This window comes from Budorcas taxicolor, chromosome 2 (genome assembly GCF_023091745.1).
Source record: "Budorcas taxicolor isolate Tak-1 chromosome 2, Takin1.1, whole genome shotgun sequence".
Classification (NCBI taxonomy): domain Eukaryota; kingdom Metazoa; phylum Chordata; class Mammalia; order Artiodactyla; family Bovidae; genus Budorcas; species Budorcas taxicolor.
Genome location: NC_068911.1, coordinates 172,371,902 through 172,389,843, shown reverse-complemented (window position 1 = coordinate 172,389,843; position 17,942 = coordinate 172,371,902).

The following is a 17,942-nucleotide window of genomic DNA, read 5'->3' as shown; positions in this document are numbered from 1 at the left end:
ATGATGAGCTGTCTGCTAATATTTCCTTTTTTCAGCTGGGTACATGCTTTCCCAGTTGGCTCATATAATATGCTCTGATCACACTCCCTTGATTGCATAGCCTTTTGTTTTCCCTGGAGTTGTAATTTGTTTAGCTTTTCATTTGCATAATTTTCTGTGTGCTTACCACAAATGTGTTCCTAAACTCTCCATAACTGTCCACATCTCCTATTATGAAATTCAATAGTATCTATTCACGTATGGAGTCCTCTCTTCTGGAATCCCCTAACCTGCTCTAGTCTGGACTGGTTGCTCTCCAGGTCTGCTGCTCAGTTACCAATCAGAGAGCTTTCTACACTGTTTTCCTAGAGTTCCCTTTGCCCCCTCTTCCACCGGAGGCTCTGTTTTCTGGATCCACCCTCTCTCTCTTGGTTCACTTCCTTGTTTTGATGGAGCACACCTACTAGGAGCTTCCTAAGAAAGGGTGCATAAGAGGTAGATTTATTTATGAGCATTTGATTATGTCATTAGTCATACATCATGGGTAGTTTGGCTGGGCCTAGAAGTCATAGTTAAAATAATTTTCTCTCTTCAAAGGTATCTCTCCATTGTCTTCTTGCTTCTTATGTTGCTACTGATGAGTCTAAAGACATTTTGATTCTTAATCTCTGAAAATCGCTTATTTTTTTTTCTCTCTGAAAGTTTTGATGATAGTCCTTGTCCCAAATGTCCCAAGATTCCACAATTACATGCCTTTGTATGGTCCTATTTTCCCCCATTGTTCTGGACATTCCATTGATCCAATGACTTAGACTTTTATCGTGATCAGTCCTGGGCGGTTTTCATGAATTATTTCTTTGATGTTTTTTCTTTTTTACTGTTCTCTCTTTCTGTTGAGGCTTCCAAAGTTCTGAATCATTTAAGATTTTCATAAATTCTAAAATTCTATCCTCTCCTATTTTCTGTTTTCTTGTGTTGTCTTTCGGGGGGGATATCTTCATCTTTCTCTTTCCATGTCTCTATTCTAATTTTTGTTATAGTAATTTGAATGTGTACTTTTCAATTTTCTAGTTATTGCATTTCCTGTCTATTCTTATTGCACAGATGCAGTACCTTCTCTTATCACTCTGGCGATATTAATGATAGACTTAAAACCATATTTCATCTTCCTGCCTGGTGTGTTCTTTTGAGTTGCTTTATTTTTCCATTTTATTTTGTCTTATCTTTCTTGGTAGAGGCTTTCTTCATATGGCTGATGACCCTTGGCTGTCTGCCCTATTTATAATGAAAGAAGCTCTGTGTAATTGTGTGAGCCTGACTCTGGACTTCATAGAAGGGTCAGACTAGATCATTCTCTTGGCCAGTATCTTTAGATCTTTCACCTTGGTCTGCTCGGATTCCTAGGGGTAGACTCTCCTAATGTGCTTAGAAGGTACTGGACTGACTGCCAGTGTTTGGGGGCAAGAAGGTTGTGAATGCATATATGTAACATTCTCTTGATCCTTCATTTTTTATGCCGTAGCCCCTGCCTTTTATGTGGTTGGTCCCTGACTGTCTAGAGACCCTCTGTTTTCTTTCTCTCCAAAAAATAAACCTCAAGTATCCTACTGAGATAGGAGAGAGAGTCTGGGGGGCTACCTGCTTCCTGTAGATTTTCCTTATCTATCTATTTATTATCTGCTTATTCGGCCGCATCAGGTGTTAGCCGCAGGACTCGGGATCTTCATTGCAGTGCATGGACTTCAGTTGTGGCACACGGGCCCCGGAGTGCTTGGACTTCATAGTTGGCAGTACGTGGGCTTAGTTGCCCTGTGGCTGTGGGATCTTAGTTTCCCAGCCAGGGATCGAACCCATGCGGCCAGGTATTGAGCCCACGTCCCCTGCATTGCAAGGGGGATTCTTAGCCACTGGGCTATGGGGGAAGCCCTCCTGCATTTCAAACATCCCTCTTGTTCTCAGTTCCTTCCCCACCCCATTTCTGGATGTTTCTCCTGTGCCCAATCCCTGAGTCTTTGGCAGTTTTGCTGTGTAAGAAATGGAGCTGCTTTCTGCTTTCCACGGCATGTCTGTGGGGATTTAGGCCACTCAGGTCTACCAAGTCAGTGTCTTGCCGAACAGATGCTTTCCAGGTTCCTACACTTTGCTACTATTATCTTTTCTCTTGTTCTCTGATTTTGTAGTCAGATAACCTAAAATAACCCCTCAAACCAAAAAAACACACCAGCACCAATCACTTAGCCAACAACAGCACTCTACACCTGGGAAGTAGAGGTGAACACAGGCCTTCAAACCTCTCCTCTGTTTTCTAGATTGTGGGGAAGATTTTGATTGAAATAAGGATTCCAGGTCTATCTCGTTTGTGTTTGGGAGCACCCAACTTTAGAAAACGTGAGTGCTTCATGTTGAGGTTTGACGGAAAACAACAAGATTCTGTAAAGCAATTGTCCTTCAATTAAAAATAAATAAACTTTAAAAATAACAGTGAGTTCTTCCCAAAATTCATTTGTAAATTATATTAGTAATTCCAGGATTTTTCCATAAAACTTGACAAACTATTTCTAAAGCCCATGCAGAAGAATAAGTGGCCAGGAAAAGATAAGACAGTTCTGTAAGAGGGAAGCAAGAAGGCTCATCCTGCTTGATATCAGGACCTAGGACACGTTAAAGTCATCAAGTCAGAGAGGTACTAGCAGGAGACGATTAGGCCAATGGAATAGAATGAAAAGCCCAGAAACAGATGTCCCTGCAAGGGTCCTTCAGTCAGGATCCTGCAGGAAACAGGTGGTACCCCCCAAAGGCTTGGCTGAGGAGTGTTTAAGGCAGCAGAACTTTGTGGAGGTGGGGCAGGATGAGGGAGCCAGCAAGGGATGCTGATGCTTCCAGATTCCAGCAGCAAGGGGAAGCAACGGGAAACCAATGGGATGAGGGGACGAGGCAGGGAGATGGCTCAGGAAGCCAATAGCTCTGGGAAGGGAGGTGCCTCACAGAAGGAATGCAGACACTGCCCAAACCATGGCAGGCCAGGTGAGCAAGGAGCCCCTCCAGCAGCGCCTCCCTCTGGCTGAACCCAGCAGGGGGGTCAGAGAGCACAAAGGCCAAGCAAGTAGGTCACAGATGGCCGCCTCGAGGCGCACAGAGCAGGGGTAGGGAAAGGTAATGAGCAGATCCGAGTTGGGGGAATGGAGAAAAACCAATACTAGCCAACCATCTCCCCGGTAGTCCACTCAAAGGTTCCATAGACGATGCAGATGCCACAGCTCCCAAAGTGGCTTCTTCAGAACCTACTTGTCCTTCTTCTGTGAGTGGCACAGTCATGAACCCTGTCCCCAAGCTAGGTCCTAGATCACTCTTCTGTCTGACTGTTGAATTTCAGTTCAGTTGCTCAGTTATGTCTGACTCTTTGTGACCACATGGACTGCAGCACGCCAGGCCTCCCTGTCCATCACCAACTCCTGGAGCTTGCTCAAACTCATGTCCATCGAGTCGGTGATGTCATCCAACCGCCTCATCCTCTGTCGTCCCCTTCTCCTCCTGCCCTCAATCTTTCCCAGCATTAGGGTCTTTTCAAATGAATCAGCTCTTCACATCAGGTGGCCAAAGTATTGGAGTTTCAGCTTCAGCATCAGTCCTTCCTATGAATATTCAGGAGTGATTTCCCTTAGGATGGACTGGTTGGATCTCCTTGCAGTCTGAAGGACTCTCAAGAGTCTTCTCCAACACCACAGCTCAAGAGCATCAGTTCTTTGGTGCTCAGATTTCTTTATAGTCCAACTCTCACATCTCTACATGACTACTGTAAAAACCATAGCTTTGACTAGACGGACCTTTGTCGGCAAATAATGTCTCTGCTTTTAAATACGCTGTTTACCTTCAAAATAATCCCCGTGTTGCTTCTTGTCTGGTGGGATGGCAGCGCATCCTCCGTCTATCAGCCAGGTAGGTGGAGAATCAGCCAGTACTCTGCCTATGCTTTCAACAACTTCCCATTTTCGCAGGAAAACCCCTGCTCTTTCCCTCCATCTTCCTTCCAGGCTAGGTGTGGGGTCCTCACATCTCCAGGACTCTGCCCCTCCTATAATCTCTCCCGAGAGGCCTGCCTGCCCCCAGCCCTTGCTTCTTGTCCGTAGGAAGCTCACGCCTCCACGAAACTGCTCTGTCATCCACCCTCCTTGCTCGCTCCGTATCTCTAGCTGCTGTCTTTCCTATGTCTGGCCCCCTCCACCCTCTGTGAGTTTGCAAAAACAGGAAGTGTGTCTCCAGATCCCCTAAGCAAGCACCCATGATGTTTGACGAACGAATCCATGATCGCATGACCAAACAAGGGATTGAATGAAGGGCCCTCCTTTTCTGAAACACTGAAGACGAGAAGGCTTGGGCCGTTGGGCTCGACGTTCGTGTCATTTACTCAACAGTTGTGCGTTGTGCTCTTACCATGTGTGGCACTCGGTGCTTGGTACTGAGTACCCAGTGGTTAACACGACAGGCGCGATCTCTCCACTCATGGGACTTAGAGGCTGGAGGGGGACATCGACATTCAACAAGTAACTTCACAAATAATTACTTCATTTTAGCCACGGGTGAAGTGACATTTTACAGAGTCAGGAGCCGTGGTGACCCGTGGGTAGGGGTGAGGTCTGTGAGGAGTGGGCTAGTGCCAGAGGAGGGCACAGCATGGGCCGAGGACCAGAGGAGGGCAAGGGGCCAGCCTGACCCAGGAGCTGCAGATCCAGGCTGTAGGCCCAGGCAGAGGGGAGGCTGAACAGGTAGGCGGGGACAGCTCTGGAAGGATGTCAAGGCAACCAGAGGTGAAGAGAGTGTTGGTAAGTCTTGGGGCGGGGGTGTAACACGGTCAGACGTGCACGCGTTAGGTTTTCTCTAGAGAAGTAGTTGAAGGGGGACTGGGGCTGTGTATACACACACGCATGCAGGCTGCAGCCCCTGTCACCAAGGACAGAAGGACGGGGTGACCCTTCACCCTCCCTCCCCACACCCCGTGTGGTGGCTTCCTGTTAAGGTTAGCCCTGGGGCCCCTGGCCCCACCTCCCTGAGATAAGGCTGTCTCCTCTGAACCTGTCCCCTGACTAATACCCCCCATGAGGGGTCTCCCTGGACAGCCCCACATTTTCGGAGAAGGGGACAGCCGGTCCCAACACCTCACCCTAGGCCTGCCTGCCTGTCATGGGTTGAGTGGTGACTCCCCAAAAGAGTCTCTGGAAACTGTGAAGGTTACTTTATATGGCAAAAAGAGAACATGGCCTTGTATGGTAACAATCATGCATGCTCAGTTGAGTCCGGCTCTTTGTGAACCTATGGACTGTAGCCCGCCAGGCTCCTCTGTCCATGGGATTCTCCAGGCAAGAATATTGTGAAGCGAGTTGCCGTTTCCTACTCCAGGGATCTTCCCAACCCAGGGATCATTTCCTGAAGCTCCTGCTTTGGCAAGAAAATTCCTTATCACTGATCCACCTGGGAAACTCGATATGGCAATACAGGACCAAACCCAGGTCTCCCATATTGCAGGCGGATTCTTTACCAGCTGAGCCACAAGGGAAGCCCAAGAATACTGGAGTGGGTAGCCTATTCCTTCTCCAGTGGATCTTCCCCACCCAGGAATCGAACCGGGGTCTCCCGCATTGCAGGCAAATTCTTTACCAGCCGAGTTACAAGGGAAGCCCGCCCCTATATGGTAACAGGTGTGGTTAAATTACAGATTTTGAGCTGAGGTTACTTGGGTTTACCCAGTGGGCCCTAGGTGCCGTCTCACATGTCTCTGAGGCAAAGGGAGGCCACTCGGAAAAGAGGAGGCGGGGACCGGAGGGATCCGGCCGCAAGTCAAGGATCGCTGGCCCCACCGGAAGTGGGACGAGGCCAGAGAGGGACTGTCCTCGAGAGCCTCGGGAGGGAGCACTGCCCTGCCCACACCCCGATTTGGGAGTCCTGGCCCTCAGAACTGTGAAAGAACAGGTTTCTGCTGTTTCAAGGTGCCTAGTCGGTGAGGGTTCGTTTTGGCAGACCTAGGAGACGAACGTGCAGCTGAGATCCCTCCTCGCTGGGATCCTGGGCTGGCGGCTGGTGCTCTGTCCAGGGTCTGACAGCATGGACCTTGTGCGTGAAACACGACTGGGCCCCTGCTTCCAAAATGCCTACCTGGGGCTTGCCACCCATCGTGTGTTGCTCAGTCCATGGCTCTCAGCCGAACTGAAGTGAGTCTTGCACGTGGAAAGGCACGGGCTTGCCAGCCAGGCCACCCATACTGGGTTCACACCCCTTCTGCTGTTTGCTCCACAGCACAAGCTACGACTCTTGTGTCTATAAATGGGGGCGACGACAGCACCTGTCAAGGCGGTGGGTGGAAAGGACTTGGGTTAAATTTGCAGCTCTGCCACCTGCTGCTGTGCACCCAGGGTGAACACCTCAACCTCTCTGAACTTGTCCTCCCAACTGAGGGTCAAGAGGGCATCGGGGAACTGGATTTGGGGCAACCAGTTGGCAGGTGGTTTCAGCAAGTCCCCTTGGCCCCAGGGGTCAGCCCCACAGGCTCAGGTTTGCCCATCAGCCCACCCAGGAGGCCCCTTCCTTGGCCTGTGGCCCCTCAGAGGACCAAGGACCCTCGGAAAATGGTCTTGTCCCTGGCGTGGGGGAAGGGGCCCTCCAGGAACCTGGAGGGGCTTAGGAGAAGTTGCCCACCCCCAACCCCAGCTCCTACCCACCCTGCCCCTCATGCGTGGATGTTCAAGTTCCCTCTTTCGAGGAAATAGATCAAAGAGCCTGAAGCTGCCTCGGGGGAGGGGGAGGGCGGGAGGGGAGGTGACTGGGGGTTCAGCTCTGTTTGCTGGACTTTTACACGCTGCCTGCCCCTACTGCTCCATCGTCACCCGCACCTGCTGGCTAAGGTCACTCTTGTCCCCATTTAATGGATGGGAAACTGAGGCTCAAGCCAGGCAAGTCCCTGATCCTGCACGTCAGGGGCTGCTCCACAGCCCTGAGTGGAGCTGGGCTCTGCCTCCCGGAGCCCCCCTCCAGGCCTGCCTGCCTGCCCTGCCCCCTACCCTAGGGCCAACTCCCCCCTCCTGCCTTCCTCCTCTCCCTGTAGTTGTCTCCCTCCCTAATTACAAAAGCCACACATGTACAATGCTGAAGCCTTGGGAAGACCAAAGAGGAAAAAAAAAATGCAATAATCACCCCACACCTCTTACTTAAAATTAAACACTGTCAATACTCTGGTGTGTCTCTCTCTCTTGAGTCAGGGTCTGTCTATTTCTCTTTCCTTTTTTTCTTTCTTTTCCCCAGATGTCATTACCATAGCTGAATTTTCATGATTCCACAGCAGGCATTCTTCCCCTGAGTATACAAGCTTTGGGGGACCTGGGGACTCCTTGAAACCACACATAAAATCATGTCAGATATGTAGTTTCCAGTCCCTCATTTTCATAAAATTCCCAAAGGAGCCCAGGGCCCACATAAAGGTTAAGATTCCCCCTTTCTTCTGCCCGCTGGCCCAGGTCACAGATGGAGCTGTGACTGGGGAAGGCTTGCCCTTTGGGTGTCCTGGGATGGCTGCCCTTCACGATGGGCTCTGCGGTGCCAGAGGGCTGCCTGCGGGAAGAAGCTCGATGGTGTGGGTCTTTGGGGGGCAAAGTCTGTGGCCCACGTGCATCCGGGGGTTGTCACAGCACAGATCCCTAGGTCTGCAGCCACTTCCACCCACTCCCATGTGACGGCTCTCCAAAGAGCCCTCCACCAATGTTTGAGGTGTCCCCTCTGGTTTCCAAGGTGCCCTTCACTTTGGGGGGCTGGGGCAGTGTGTCCAGCCACCTCGTGTGTGGCTCCCCGGGGCAGAGAGCTGAAATGGCAGGAGGCTGCATTGCTTTGTTCCACTCACAGGTGTTCATTCAGCACCAACTATGTGCCAGGCATGAGTCTCGATTCTAAGATTCACAGTGAGCAGAATAAGGTCTCTGTCCTCCTGAAGCTGGGTCCTTGGCAAGGAGACAGACGGTCAAGAACAGCAAACAGGTAAGTGGGCATCATGCTGGGTGGAGCCTGTGAGATGAAGAAATTGAGGCAGGAGCCGGGACAAAGAGAGAGTGAGGGGCTGGTCTAGGTAGGTCGTTGGGGCATCTCTCAGTGGGTGACAAATAAGCAGAGACCCCCCACCCCAAGGAAACGAGGGGATGAGTCATGGGCATTTAGTCCAGAGAAGTGTGTTCTACCTGATGGGAAGAGCCTAATCATTGGAAAAGTCCCTAATGCTAAGAAAGACTGAGGCCAGGAGGAAAAGGGGGGGACCAGAGGATGAGATGGTTGGATGGCATCACTGACTCAATGGACATGAGTTTAAGCAAACTCTGGGAGATGGTGAAGGACAGGGAAGACTGGTGTGCTATTGTCCATGGTCTCAAAGAGTCGGACACGACTGAGTGACTGAACAACAGTGTATTCCAGGCCACAGCAGCAGCCAAAACAGAGCTGTGCAGAGCAACGGTCAGAAGGCGGCGGCTCCCCGCCTTCCCACCACACAAGGTCGGCTCCACACGCCAAGGGTCAACTGAGCCAGTCTGTGGTCAAGACCACTGGTGGCCAGTGGCCAGCGGACACAGCATGAGGTGGCTCTGGACCTCAGGTTGCCAGACTTGGCAAATAAAAATGCAGGAGGCAAAGCATTGCCTGAGACGCACTAAAAATGATTCCGATTTATCAGAAATTCAGAGTTAACTGGGAACTCTGTATTTGATCATCAGTCCTACCTGGGTCTGGATTGTGGACAGGTGGGCCTTAAAGCAGCAAAGGAGATTCAAAAGGCACAGCCGGTATGTCTTGCCACAGCGTCTGCCCTGAGTCCTGGGCAGGCCATGGGGAGCCACACGGGGAACTGAGTGGGAGCAGAGAGGCTGGTTTGCAGTTGGGAAGAGTTACATGGGTGGGAAAAGGGGTTTGAAGACACCTTACCTATACCTAAGGTATCTGCCTGGAGGCAGGGAGGTATCCAGGCTTCGGTGATGTCTGGGCTTGAGTGCCAAGGCCTGAAACAGGACAGTGGCTGGAAGTGACAAGAAAGAGGGGAGATGCATTCAAGAGGCACTTAGGATGCTGGTTAGAATGAGCCAAGTGTGGCTCTGGCATTGAGGTCTGGAGGCTGGGTGGATGGTGGTGAGGCGCACTGGGCTGGGGCCTGTCTAGTGGGAGGGCATAGGGTGGAACACGGGCAGAACCCGAGAGGGCCTGAGTTGCAAGGGGTCCAGGTTGGTCCTGCCATGTCTGAGCAGGTCTCCTGGAGAAGGTGTCCAGCAGGCAGGTAGAGGTGTCACTCTGGAGCCCAAAAGGAATGGGGGCCTCACCTGCCCACACAGGGCCACGGAAGAATGGGTATGAAGAGATCCGAATGGAGGGCAAGAAGCTGGGACACACCAGCCGGAGGGATGGCGGGGGGCGCGGTGAGCTCAGGAAGGTGACTGGGAAGGTAGAGGGTGTCCAGGCCAGGGTTTGGAAGGAAGGTGTCATGGATGGGAGGGAATGGGGCAGAGAACCTGAGACGTGACCATGGATTCGGTTTGGAGGATGGCGTTGGTGATTAACGGGGTGCAGTTCAGATGGGAGGGGTTCAGTGGAGGCAGCAGATGCCAGATCATTGATTCACTCATCCATTCATCAATTCATTCATTGTTTCAGACTTGGAGCAAAGAGGAAAATGGCCTTCGGGGGCCTAGGCTGGAAGGGTGGGAGGGGCGTGGCCAGGGGACTGCGGCCAGGGTGCAGTGAAGAGGTGAGCGGCCCAGAGGAGCAGAAGGTTCCATGGGAGACAAGGCGGGGACTCTTCGGGGCAGTGTCCAGAAGCAGCCTGAACAGTGGGGAAATGAGGGAGGGGCAGGCTCTCCTGGAGGGCTGCAGAGAGGTGGCGTACTCTGGAAAGAGTCAAGTTCTGAGCAGGTGGGAGGTGGAAAGAAACTCCCTAAGGTGAGCCATGGCCTGGGGGACCTGGGGGCTCCATGGCAAGGTCTGGTGTGGTGGGGACAGGATGCGGGGGAATAGGAGGCGTGAGTGACCCACATGGGAGCTCTGTGCCAAAGGCGGCAGAGACGGGCTTCAGAAGTCCCAGGGTCACCATCTGTCCCTTACCCTGCCTGATTCGTCCTGTCCCCCAACCTTTAGCATCTCTATGCTTTCCATCCTTCCCCCGTCAGAATCCACTCCCAGAAAACAACCCGAAGGCCTTCCCTCTGAGGCCCGGACCACAGAGCCACCTTCCTCCCCTGTGCTCTGGTGAGTAGGCGAGCACGCTTTCAGCCAGGAGGGTGGCAGCTGAGACGGTGGGATTTCAGGTGCAGGAGAGAGAGAGGAATCTCATCCCAGGCACACAGGGCCAGCGACTACACTGGCACCAGGGGCCTGGCCTCGGTGTCATCCTGGGCCCTGCCACTCCTGGTGGCCCAATAATGACAGTCCAGGACTCACACCCGCCCCCACTCCAATCCCCAACTCCAGCCCCTACAGTAATATTTCCAAAGCAGAGCAACCAGAAGCAAGAGAGAAATCAAGACACTTCCCTTGCCTGCTCTGTCAACTCTGCACATTAAGGCACATCAGATAAGCCTCTTGTCTTGTATGTGGTCGAGGTGTCAGACGAGCCGGTTGCTGTCTGCTTCCCTCGGTGGTTCTAACCGTTCAGCTGGGCCTCCGGGAAACCTGGGGAGGGCGTGGGCAGAGGCCGCTCACTCCTGGAGCCCGGGCTGGGATGGATTCTTCAGTTCCATTGCAGCCCCAGGGGAGGCAAAATGCCTGGTCCTCTCCTGCTCTACCATCTCCCACGGCTCCCTAGGGCCCACCGTAACATCTGCCCACTCCTCAGCCTGGAGTCTGAGGCCTTCCAGGTAACCTTCCTGCTGCTTCTAATTATGTATCTTGCACTAATCAGGATAGGGTATGCTTTGCACCTAAAAAATTCAGACCATTGTTCACGGGGATTTTTCCCTCTGGAAGTCCCCCCCTTCCTTCTGCCACTGTCTAAATCCTGCTCACCCTTCATGACCCGGCCTTAGTGCCCCTCCCCCAAGAAGCTTCCATTCTTCTGTGCTTCTTGTAGCCAAGATGTTAGCTTCTGCTTCTGGTGCCCCCTGAGTGTCTGGCACCATGTGGTGTAGAGCATGGGCATCAGTGAAGGCATTCACTGGATTTCCTACCCTTTCAGGTTTTGCTCACATATGTTAGGCACCTACTACATGCAGCCTTAGAATTCACAGAACCAACCTCCTGAAAGTTACATAATGGTGTGGTGATGTCAGTACTACTGCCACCATTTCCATGCTAGGAAACTGGGGTTCAGAGAGGCTAAGGGACACCCCCGAGTCACACGCCAGAAAGTGTCAGCGTCAAGACCATGCTGAGGCCTTCCTGAGTGCACAATCTGGGTGTTTCTACTCCACACTTTATCTTTCCAGCTGGAACATCTTCCATCAAATAGTGTTTCAGAAGAAGCAGAGAGGAGTGATCAGATTGTTTTCACACTGACTTTCATTTCAACCTACTCTTTCTTCTTTCTTATGTCTTTTCTTACAACAAAAGATATTTGTGCTCAGCTCTGACACTTAATCCAGGGCTCTTTCTAGAACACTCTATTGCCTCTGTTTCAGGTGGAACCCCTGAGCTAGAAAAAGACAGAAAGGTCACCTGGTCCATTCCCCTGCTTCTAGTCAGAACTCCCTTGGTTATTACAACTGAAAGTGAAACTCGCTCAGTTGAGTCCGATTCTTTGCGACCCCACGGACTATACAGTCCATGGAATTCTCCAGGCCAAAATACTAGCGTGGGTAGCCTTTCCCTTCTCCAGGGGATCTTCCAAACCCAGGGATTGAAGCCAGGTCTCCCGCATTGCAGGCAGATTCTTTACCAACTGAGCCACAAGGGAAGCCCAAGAACAATGGAGTGGGTAGCCTATCCCTTCTCCAGCGGATCTTCTCAACCCAGGAATCGAATCAGGGTCTCCTGCTTTGCAGACAGATTCTTACAGCTGAGCTACTAGGGAAGCCCTGTTGCAACTGACAGGAACCCAACTGTGATGGTTAATATTGTGTGCCAACTTGGCGAGGTGCTAGTACCCAGATATTTGATCAAGCACCACTCTAAATGTTGCTGGGAAGGTATTTTTAGATAAGGTTAACATTTAAATCTTTGAGTAAAGTAGACTGTCCTCCCTAATGTGGGTGGGCCACATCCAATCAGTGGATGGCCTTAAGAGAAAATAAGACTGACTTTCCCGGAGAAGGAGGTCAGCAGATAGACCTCCAGACTGGAACTGCCACGTCAGCTCTCCCACAGGTCTTGCTCTGCAAACTGTGGACGTTCTAGGCTCACCAGAGTGGACCTCTTCCTTAGAATCTCTCTCTCTGTTCTGCTTTCCTCTGTGCTGACTTCTTTCTTGAGCAGGCTCTCCTCATGGGGCACAAAGAAAGTGCCTTATGTTCTAAGTTATTGTCTAAGCTTAGCAAACCATAGAAAGGGACGGCTGCTTTTCCAATAATTCCAGCAAAAGTTCTGGGGTTGCCACTCAGTGGCCTGCTTAGGTCACGTGACTTGTCCTGAGGCAACTGCTGAGACTCTGGCCAGGGAACCAGGTAACCCTCCTTTCTGTGGTCTGACGATGACGCCTACATGTTTGTTTGTTCACTGCCTTGAGGTACATCCAGGGGATGGAATCACTCTGAACTGGAAACTGCAGATTTGAAGAAAAAGCACATGGATGTGACAAAGCCCAGGGTTTCGTCTGAACAGCTTTGGGGGTGGAGTCAGGCTTTGAATCGTCCCCTGGGAACTAGTTTGGCTGAAACTGAAATCTCCAGGGAACTGGCTCATGATGCTTCCCTACCCTCCATGGAACTCAGGAGACTTTAGTGCCTGCCTCTGCCCAACACTTGAGCCAGTTCTATACCATTTGCAAATGGTTACATGCCTCTAGTGACAGGGAATTCATTACCTATTAAGGCAGCCCATGGCATTTTTGGCTAGTTCTGACTAGGTGAAACTTCCCTTTTATGTTGAGCTGGAATCTGCTCACTCAGTAGCCACAGTTCTGCCCTCTCCCATTCTGTCTCCCACCCCGCTGTCCCTTTCTGCCCAGTCCAGCACTATGCTAACCCCTCACCCACACCAAAGTCTCCAGCCTCTAAGCCAGCTCTCCTATCAGCTGTTCTCCAGATGCCGAGCCATGAATACTACTCACGTTATCTCATGCCCTTGTCCCTGAGGTGGGCACTCCCATTGTGAGCCTTGAGATGTGAAGAGGTTTCTTAAGGTCACCCAACCGATACAGGACAGAGTAGGAAGCCTGCTCTGACTCTAAATCCTGTGGGGTTTTTTGCCACCAGGTTAATCTGCCTTCAACAGTTCCTCAAACGATATGGTTTCAAGAAACCCCTGCTATCCTTGAAACTTTCTTCTGATTGTGGTTCAGTAGATAAAAGCTTCTCACAGTGGGATGGCCAGGACTGAGCTGAGTTGGTAAGGACTTCTATGGTTCCATATTATGGAAATTTCTCTCAGACTGGTCTAATGATTGGCTCATAACTGAAAATTCCAAGGGGCTATGGCTTCAGGTATGGCTGGATCCAGAGGCTCAAGCAGCATTATCAGGATAAGGTTTCTCTCCTTCTTCTGCAGCTCCCCATAATGCTATCCTCGGTCTTGGCCCAATTTTCAGGCACCATTTCCTCTTAGTTTCTGTGGCCTTCAGTAGCCAAAAATTTACATTTCTTCAGTTTAGCAGTCCCAGGAAATGAGCTCTCCTTTCCATGCTGCTACTGCTAAGTCGCTTCAGTCGTGTCCGACTCTGTGAGACCCCATAGATGGCAGCCCACCAGGCTCCCCCGTCCCTCGTCCCTCTCCAGGCAAGAACACTGGAATGGGTTGCCATTTCCTTCTTCAATGCATGAAAGTGAAAAGTGAAAGTGAAGCCATGTCCGAGTCCTAGCGATCCCGTGGACTGCAGCCTACCAGGCTCCTGCATCCATGGGACCTTCCCGGCAAGAGTACTGCAGTGGGTTGCCATTGCCTTCTCTGTCCAGTTGCCATCTCAGCCTTTCCATAGATCTAGGCAAATCGCAGGACAGGGTCTCATTGGCCTGGTTTGGATCATGTGCTCACCTTTAAACCAAGGGCTAGATGCATTTGGATTCAGGGCTCTCACTGGCCAGGCCCAGAGAAGTCAGAGAGATAATAAACCACTTCAGGGCTCTCACTGGCCAGGCCCAGAGAAGTCAGAGAGATAATAAACCACAAAGCACAAACAAAGATGGAATATGTCGGACAGCAAAGAGCACGAAGAAGCAAACGGTATGCAAGATAAGAGGACTGAAAGTTACGTGGTGTCAGGAAAGGCCTCTCTGACAAGGGGACATTTGAGGACAGACCTCAATGAAATGAGTGAGTGAGCCACACTGTGACCTGGAGGAAGAACATTCCAGGCAGAGGAACAGCACATGCAAAGGTCCTGAGGTGAGAGCAGGCTTGGCGTGCTCCCAGGAGAAGTGCAGGAACTGGTGTGAACCGAGTGGGTGAGTGAGGGGAGAGGAGGAGTCTGAAAGTAACACAGGCCAGGCTCGTAGGGCCTGAAGCCCATGAGAAGGATTTTTTCTCATCTTTCCAGGGTGGTGGGAGCCATTGGAGGATCTTGAGCAGAGGAGTGGCCTGATCTCACTTGTAACCAGATGATGCAGAACCACAAGGAGGGAACAGGAAGGACGGGTGGTTCCTCACAAGAAAATCCAGATAGCGTTTTCAAAGGAAGACAGGACAGATGCTGGCGGTGCCCCAAACACGGTGTCCACTGCAGCTGCCTAGCTCTGCAGAGGAAGGCTGGCTCTTGGAACAGGGCTGTCTGGAAGGCAGCGCTGGTGTTAGGGACCGGGGTCTCTGGGGACCCTCCTCCCCGCTCCTCCTAGCTTTAGGCTGTCAGTCCTTGGAAACAGTCCTACCCTATGAATCAAAAAGGTCCTGTCTCAGGCATTCAAGGGCCTGGCTTCTCTTTCCTGCTCTCCTCCCTGTCTTGCTTCTCCAGCCACTCAGGCTCCTCAATGCTTCTGAGCATGCTCCACCCAATCTAGCCTCTGGGCCTTTGCTCATGCCATTTCCTCTTCCTGGAATGACCGCCTGACCATCTGCATGTGTCGCGATCCAGCCAGCCTGCAAAGGGGACCACGACTCGCTAAAATGGGCCACTTGTGGGCCTGTCTCCCCGACTTGCCCACAAGCTCCAGGAGGGAGGGGGGAACATGTTCTCCTGTGTCCTCATCACTTCAGCTGGGCAGGTGGGCAGGAAATGCTGGCTGAATAATGAATGATGAACAAATAAATTATAATCGAATGATGAAAGGGGGAATGAGGAACAGAGGGAGGAAGGGAGGACAGCCCAGTTCAAATGTGATCTTCCTCCGGAGCCTCCCCTGATTTCCATGTTTCAAAGCCACATGTCAGTATTTCTGAGCATCGGTCATTTTGGGATATGCCACCTCATCTCTCCTTTCTGTGATTCTAGGAAATACATCTTCATCTCCATCTTTTCCTCTAGCCTCCCCATTCCCTTCCCACGCCCTTCCTGGCATGTGGGGCCTACAAAGGGCTTAATACCTACTGAATTAAAATGACTAAAGGCCTGAGAAACATACCAATGTCCTCCCCTACCCAGAAGAGGAGTACTTTTCTACTGAATGACAGGAAGTTTTAAATCCATCTTCCTCTAGCAGGGGAATCTCAGACGTGAAGGGGAAGCAAAGAGGGTGAAGAGAAACAGGGTTCCAAGTTGTCCAAGGGAAGAAGGGAGCATATGCTAGGTGTCTGCTGTGTGTAGGTGCTTCACACAGACTCTTGGTTTATTTTCGCAACAGCCCTGGGAGGTGGGTATCAGTCTTCTAATTGCACAGGAAGAGAAAGAGGATTAGATAGTGACAAGACCACAGACACACAGCTGTTAAGAGACATGGATGGAATTGGACTCCAGGCAGTGGTGTTCTGGCTTTCAAAAAAAAAAAGAAAGAAAGAAAGAAAGCCTTGATTTGTGGCCAACTTCTATGGTGTAACTCCCACCAAGGTCAATTTCAAGTTACCAACAACTGACCTACAAAATTCCCAAGGGTTTCACAGTTGCCTCCTGCAAGCTCACAGCAACCAGCACCAGCTGGCTCCAGCGCACGTCTAAAGGTCTGTCTTACCCCCAGATGAGGCCCCCTTCCACTGCCCTGAATGAGTGGGTGGTGGGAGCACAGGCCGGTGGAGCTGAGATGTGGGTGAGGGTGGCCCTGGAGGCGGGGGTAGGGCTCCTCCCCAGGCTCAGATTTCCCCTGTGCTTCTCTCAGCCCCACTGGCTCCCTTCGCTACTCTGTTTCTCTCCATCACCTGCTGGTGCCATCTGCTGCTTTCCCATGGTGGGCTCCTCCCAGAAGCCCCCTCGGCTCCATCTCTCTTCCCTTCTGATTCTTGGTCCTTCTAACACATATCCCCTCCCATTTATACCTGCAGGTTTCTCTCTCTCTCTCTCCTTCTCTTGACTCTCCCTCCCTCTCAGGAAACTTTTCAAAGTCGGCTTAAAAAACAACACAGCGACTCACTTTACAGGTTTTTTTCCCCTGTTCTTGAGAACAGGACGTGAGAAGGCCAGGTTGAATTTCCTGTGTGAAATGATGTGTGGGCTTTCTGAGCAAAACAAGGGTCAGGCTGTGGTCCTGGAGGAGCTGATGCCAAGGTCACCGGGAATCAGGCCTCAGACAGAGCAGCCCATGGGGCACCCAGGCCACTCCCATCCTTTTGGAAGATACATTTATGGGACATGTGCTGGGAGAGAGCTGGGATGGGCAGGGAACATTCCACTGCACACCACTGTTATGCCCCATTTATCCAGGTCCTCACCACAGAGCAAGAAGGGGCCCTGGCCAGTCCAGACTCTATTCAGCTCTTTCTGGTGTGGGTGTGACTTGAGGCACACAACACTCTGTGTCTCCAAGCCTCAGTGTCCTCATCTGTAAAATGGGGATGACTCTTGCCAGTGAGAGGCTAAATAGAGGTCATATACCCAGAAAAATGCCTGGCAAGTAGGTGGTGCTGAGGTAACATTAGTTATTTTGTCCAATGGGGAGGAAGCGGAAGGGAGGTGTTCTCTGTAGATACTAACTGAAATCTCCACCCTGTATATGGCAAAACCACGGTTAATTGAAATTCTCTTGAAACCCCTAATAATTGATTGTAGGACCTTAGGCAGGTTACTTAACCTACTCACACCTTAATTTCCTAATCTGTAAAGTGGAGTTTATGACAGGACCTACCACATAGGAATATTACATAGGTTAAACGAGTTGATACATGAAAAATGTTTAAAGCCATGCCCAGCATATAGTAAGTGCTTAATTAATGCAAGCTATCATTACCGTTGATTTTTACATTCCTAATAGCCATTTGACACGAGAACATTGTGACGCTTCTCAGTTAAATTTGAGGAGGCCCCTGATAGAGACGAGCTCCATATATTTTCCTCCCAGGCATCCGCCTTCAGAGGCTCTTAATGACTCAGCGCTGCCCCAGTGTCCTCACTTGCTACATGGGGTGCGCACCCCCGTGGGCAGTGCTTGGAAATGATGGTGGTATTACTCTTTTTCTTCCTGGTTGCTCAGATTCCACGAGCTCCGGACGTCAGAGGCTAACCTCTCCGTGCCATATCACCACCTGCGGTCCAGTTCCTGCCGTTCTGGTGGCCACACCCTCATCTCTGGGGCCAACACGTGACCCAGACCTGGCCACTCAGAGATTTTCTGATTGGTTTGTGGCTGGGCATGTGACCCAAGATGGGCCAATGAGAGCCCAACCCTGAGTTCAGGCAGAGTCGGCTCTTGTCACGTGACCGGCACTGTCCCAAGCAAGTTTGGGCATGCTCTCCTTGCCTCTTCTCAGCATTTTTCTACTCATTTTACAGATGTCTGGTGCTGGTT